Consider the following 6,695-nt stretch of genomic DNA (forward strand, 5'->3'; position numbering starts at 1 on the left):
CCAAAGTAACCTTCCCAACACTGCCCATATCCAAAACAACCCAAGGTAGATGTACTGACCTGGAAAAGCTTAGGGCGAAAAGGAAGTAAAAACGACTCAATTTGTATGCTGACCCCTGTCCACCACTGAAAGAGCCAACAGTGGACACGTGAGCATCAGAACTGGACCACGGAGCAATGGAAGAAGGTGGCCTGGTCTGATGAATCACGTTTTCTTTTACATCACGTGGATGGCCGGGTGCGTGTGCGTCACTTACCTGGGAAACACATGGCACCAGGATGCACTATGGGAAGAAGGCAAGCCGGCGGAGGCAGTGTGATGCTTTGGGCAATGTTCTGCTGGGAAACCTTGGGTCCTGCTATCCATGCGGATGTTACTTTGACACGTACCACCTACCTAAGCATTGTTGCAGACCATGTACACCCTTTCATGGAAACGGTATTCCCTGGTGGCTGTGGCCTCTTTCAGCAGGATAATGCGCCCTGCCACAAAGCAAAACTGGTTCAGGAATGGTTTGAGGAGCACAACAACGAGTTTGAGGTGTTGACTTGGCCTCCAAATTCCCCAGATCTCAATCCAATCGAGCATCTGTGGGATGTGCTGAACAAACAAGTCCGATCCATGGAGGCTCCACCTCGCAACTTACAGGACTTAAAGGATCTGCTGCTCACATCTTGGTGTCAGATACCACAGCACACCTTCAGGGGTCTAGTGGAGTCCATGCCTCGACGGGTCAGGGCTGTTTTGGCAGCAAAAGGGGGACCAACACAATATTAGGAAGGTGGTCATAATGTTATGCCTGATGTATATTATGGAAGTATTCGATTTGAGATGAAGAGATTAAATGCATCATCTGGGTAATTACTAAAGTGTACTTTTTCTATTTGGTATTTTCAGTGTGAACACACTACTCACCGTATTTATACTACAAAATATCATAGAATAGTGCCAAAGTAAGATAATTTATTGCTTTAGTCTGAAATGGGTCTTTTAAAGTGCATGTAAATGCATTTACTGTTGGCTCCAGCAGCGATGTGACTTTGGGGTGAGCAGTGGCAGACGGGGAGAGTGCTTGAAACTTGTCTGAAAACAGTCATTATTTTGCATTTCTGTTTGGTGTCTCCACACTTCACCTCAAAATATGACCCAGTGAGACAACAGTGGCAATTATCATACTGGAGCAGGTTTTAGAGTAATCATATCTCTTAAAAAACAGTGCTATCATTTGGCTTTCTTTGGTGCCTGAGAGACTCCTCCTGACTCCTGAAAGCAAATGAGGGAAAATAGCAACTCTCTGGCCGAAAATTGGTCTTACCTCATGGCCCACAACTTTAATTATGTGGACTAAAACTTTGAATATTTTCTAAATAATGAACCTGCATTTAAATCTTTTATATATGACTGCAGCTCTTCTGGGTATAGGAATTGAACTGCTCTAAATTAGTTTTATATTGGAGGATTTGTCATAATAATTCAGGGTGTTTAGAAATGAGATAAACGTCTAAGAAAAAAGTTCTTCCAAATGCTTTTCCACAGATCTGTCTGTGTTTTGGTCCGGATCCAGCGCTTCAGGTAGTCCTGGTGGATGTGTTTCAGTCTGGCTGGGGAGCAGAGGGATTTGGTGGGAGAGATGCCACAAATATCCTCCGACAGACTACAGTTGTAACCGAGGAGAATATTGATTGGAACAAGAACACGGCTCCAAATGTTTGATAATATTTGAAACTTTTTACTCAGATCAATTAGAGACTAGGCTGTACTTTAAAGACTCCATGATATTACATCACTTTTAGACGTTAGGGGCTAAGGTGACATTAAAAGCTGTTTATTTTGTTACATGTATGCCTTTTCTCCATGGAAACTAGATGCTGCCATTTACCTTGTCATCATGAATGCTCTGTTAAAGCACAAGGTGTCCACATACATCTCAGAACGAAGCCTTCAGTTATCAGAGAAGAAGCTTTATTATGAACAGTGAATGAGGAAAGTCTCATACATGAAGATCTTCAGAGCAGAGGCAGCTGTATGAACGTAACGCTGAGTTAAGACTGGATCTAAGCACTAGTCTGACCAACAAGCAATTAATTAGGGCTAATCAGTCTTGCTTTTTGAATTCAAATTAGACCAATCACTTTTTATGTAACTTACTTTAAAAAGTTATGACCGGTCTTGAAGCAAAAAAATAAATAAGAGAATCTTTTGGAGACTTGCTGTGAAATGTTGATTCCAGTTAAACACCATTTATCTAGAAAAATACTTTTATTTATTATATATTAATCCAGAATAAAAACAATTCTTATTTATTTTTAAAAATAGAAATTAAGAAGTGTTTTTATTTTTCTATTAATTAATCCAGAATATAAACAATTCTTATTTATTTATTAAAAGAGAAATCGAGAAGTGCTTTAATTTATTTTCTGTTAATTAATCCATTCTTATTAAAAAAAAAAATATATAGAAATTAAGAAGTGCTTTTATGTTCTATTAATTAATCCATAATATATATAATTCTTTTTTTAAAAAACAGAAATTAGGTGTTTTTATTTATTTTCTATTAATTAATCCATATAAACAATTCTTATTTAAAAGAAAAAAAAGAAAAACATAGAAATTAAGAAGTATTTTTATTTACTTTCTATTAATTAATCCAGAATATAAACAATTATTTTTTTAAAGAAATTAAGAAGTGCTTTTATTTATTTTCTATTAATTAATCCAGAATATAAACAATTCTTATTTAAAAGAAAAAATAGAAATTAAGAAGTATTTTATTTACTTTCTATTAATTAATCCAGAATATAAACAATTATTTTTTTTAAGAAATTAAGAAGTGCTTTTATTTATTTTCTATTTATTAATCCAGAATGTAAACAATTATTATTTAAAAGAAAAAAAAATAGAAATTAAGTATTTTTTATTTATTTTCTATTAATTAATCTAGAATATAAACAATTCTTATTTTTAAAAAATAGAAATTAAGTGCCTTTATTTATTTTCTATTAATTACTCCAGAATATAAACAATTCTTATTTAAAAGAAAAAAAAAATAGAAATTAAGAAGTGCTTTTATGTTCTATTAATCCAGAATATAAACAATTCTTATTTTAAAAAATAGAAATTAAGTGCTTTTATTTATTTTCTACTAATTAATCCAGAATATAAACAAATCTTTATTTTTAAAATATAAATTAAGTGCTTTTATTTTTCTATTAATTCATCCAGAATATAAGCAATTCCAATTTATTTATTAAAATAGAAATTAAGAAGTGTTTTTATTTAATTTATATTAATTAATCCAGAATATAAACAATTCTTGTTTTAAAAATAAGAATTAAGAAGTACTTTTATGTATTTATTTAATAATTTAATAAAAAATATACTTTTTTTTTTCTACCAAAATGTAAAGTTTTACAGTAGGATCACAAACTTTTGCTTGAAGGAAAGAGAAAGTAGTTATATATATATATATATATAATGTGTGTGCATGGAATCATCTCTTATACCAGATTAGTTGCCAATCAATTAATCAATTAGTTACAGTGTTTCAAGTGTGTCGTTGGCCCGGTTTATTCATGTCAAGGCAAAAGTGTCTATTGCAATCCCGTATCATGGGGAGGAAGCACATGCCAGAGCTCCATCACTTCCATGAGGTCACCATAGCAACCTGAGCCTTTTACCAGTCACTCGGGAATTCCGTTTTTGCACGGCTCACTTGCCAAGTAAGCAAGTCAACCCTTCGGCGGCTTGCCTTTTGCATCTCTTTAGCAACCAGTTGCTATGCAGCTACTGTTGCCATGCTTGTGTAGAGGGATTTATGGGAATTGAGCCCCCTATGCTGTGTAACTCTTTCTGTGATGTCTCCCACCCCCAAAATAACTCCGAAATGGTTTGATCGTCGTGGAAACCGGCTCTTGATAACACGTGAACACTTATATTCAAGCTGAGGATCTTGTGTGTTTTTATAGAAACGTAAATAAAAGTGGAATTGTGTGGGATTCACCCACTGCCAGTCAGCTGTGCCATGATAGGATGATTTAAATCAACTGATGCCGCCATTCAGATCTATGAGCTGCTGTCAAAGTAATTTCCCCGTATCTTATAGACGCTCTGCATCCTTGGGAGAGGGAATAAGTCAAAATAATGACAGTTCTGCAAAGCACAGCATTATGTAATGAGACGTGTGCGACGTGGCGGAACAACAGTGATGCTCGTGTCTTTATGTAACTGTTTGATGAACTCAGATATCGGCTTTGAATGATCTTCTGTTTTGCGAGATCACTGTTTTGTAAATTCATCTTTTTCTCTCTCTCTCTGAAATGCACTTTAGAAAGTTAAAGAGGGTGGGATGTTTTATAAAAGGGTTTGAGAGGCAGTGCTTGAGTTTATTAAGAAGGCAGGTGGCTCTCTGTACCTTCTTGGCAAAGCTCACAGTCGTCTGGATAATCCAAAAAAAATAAAAAAATCACTAAAGAGCTGTAAATTCCTGGGTATCTGAAACATAAGGTGTAAAATAATTAGTGTTATTTTAGGATCATTGATATAGGTTTTGTTTTTTTGTGTGTGTGTTTTGTTTAAATGTCTGTATAGTTTTTATTTAGAAAGAAATGTTAATGATTCAGTGTTGGGGAAAGTTACTTTTAAAAGTAATGCATTACAATATTGCATTACTCCCTAAAAAGTAACTAATTGCGCTACTTATTTACTTTTTATGAAAAGTAATGCGTTACATTACTTTTACGTTACTTTTTCTCACCTGGGCTGGGCTTGTTAATAATGACAACAAAAAAAGTTATATTTTTGGCAAATGTTAAAGGGTTAGTTCACCCAAAAATGAAAATAATGTCATTTATTACTCACCCTCATGTCGTTCCACACCCGTAAGACCTTCATTAATCTTCAGAACACAAATTGAGATATTTTTGTTGAAATCCGATGGCTCAATGAGGCCTCCATAGCCAGCAATGACATTTCCTCTCTCAAGATCCATTAATGTACTAAAAACATATTTAAATCAGTTCATGTGAGTACAGTGGTTCAATATTAATATTATAAAGCAACTAGAATATTTTTGGTGCGGCAAAAAAAAATTTTGAATCAGCGTATCGAATCATGATTCGGATCGCGTGTCAAACTGCCAAACTGCTGAAATCACGTGACTTTGGCGCTCTGAACCACTGATTCAACATGCTGATTCATAACGCATTCATAACGCTCCGAATCTTCCTGAAGCAGTGTTTTGAAATTGGCCATCACTAAATAAGTCGTTATTTTGTTTTTTTTTTGGCGCACCAAAAATATTCTCGTCACTTTATAGTTACAAAAAAATTCACCCCCCTCAGAGTTGTCATGAAGGGCAAAATTAGCTGTATAGACAAAAACCAAAATTTGTACCAGCCTGTAAACATGTTTTATTCTGCTGTAAAGTTGGGCATTTTAACATGGGACTCATGAGATTCTGCTCTCTTTTAGAGCCTGTCCCTAGCAGCCAGTCGATGAATACGCAGCCACTTGGTCTTGACCCCTCAACTCGCATGCTCCAAGTCTTCTTCTCCATGTTTAGTGTATCTCTGTGGCAGAATTACAGTGCCACATACTGGTCTGGTATGTATACTACATCGTTTTGAGTTGGTTTCAGTGGTTTCGTGTGTACGCAGATATTTCTTGAGATGTTTACAGAGTTTTTTTTTTAGAACGAGGGGAAAAAAAACATCGGATAGGGAAAGCTCTGGCTTCATGTGGATGTGGCCTAAATGTGAGCATGCATTTACTCATCTCACTTGCACAGATTCGGTATTCCTCAAAATGAATAAAGACAGCGAAATGCAAACTCAGAAAACCCGACAAACCTGCAATAATTAAATGTTAAATAACACAAATATAATATCACCTTATTTTGTAGCGGTTGTAAAGTAATTATTCATTTAAAATAAGTACTTACTCATGAGAGCGTGTGATTTCGGATGCAGCCAAAAACTTTCTCCGCAATCCAGAATGGCATCACAGCTGAAAAGCTTGTTTGTTTGAGCTGCGCCCTCTACTGTACAGGCATGAATTTGCATTTTTTACAGCCTGAAGCTTATTCATTTCACTTTTGGTGTTAAAGGGCCTTAACATTTGCCAAAAATAGCTCTTTGTTTTTGTTATTGAAAAACAAACAAGCAATTCCAACCCAGGTTAGCTGTGAGGTAAAACGCGTTACCAGTCCCCAACATTTGATCACAATCAAATATTTTTAAATGTGATTACAACTGCTGTTATTACATTATTATTAAACATTAATTATTCTAGAGAATCTGTCCGTGTTCAGTAGCCTGTCTGATAGCTTTATTCTATGACAATTAGCTCATTACCTTATTTGCTCCCAACAATGTGAGGATTTAATTTGGAATCCCTGGACAACAAGAGTGAAAATTAAACCAGTATTTAATGAGAGAGGTATAATGATTCAGGCCACAAGGGGGACTGAAAGAACAGATGGACTGAATGATTAATGCATTTCATAATATTCACGAAGTCAACAATGAATTTCTGTGACGGCGGATGTCATTAAAAGTTCTATCCTCCTGAACTCTGAAAGAATGTGAAGTAGCAGGAAGAGAGAGGAAACGGTGCAGGCAAACTCATCAGACAGTGCCAGAGTTGAGAATGCATGTGAATGACAAGATTTAAAGGGTTAGTTCACCCAAAAATGACAT

This window comes from Ctenopharyngodon idella, chromosome 12 (assembly GCF_019924925.1).
Source record: "Ctenopharyngodon idella isolate HZGC_01 chromosome 12, HZGC01, whole genome shotgun sequence".
In the NCBI taxonomy this organism is placed as follows: Eukaryota; Metazoa; Chordata; class Actinopteri; order Cypriniformes; family Xenocyprididae; genus Ctenopharyngodon; species Ctenopharyngodon idella.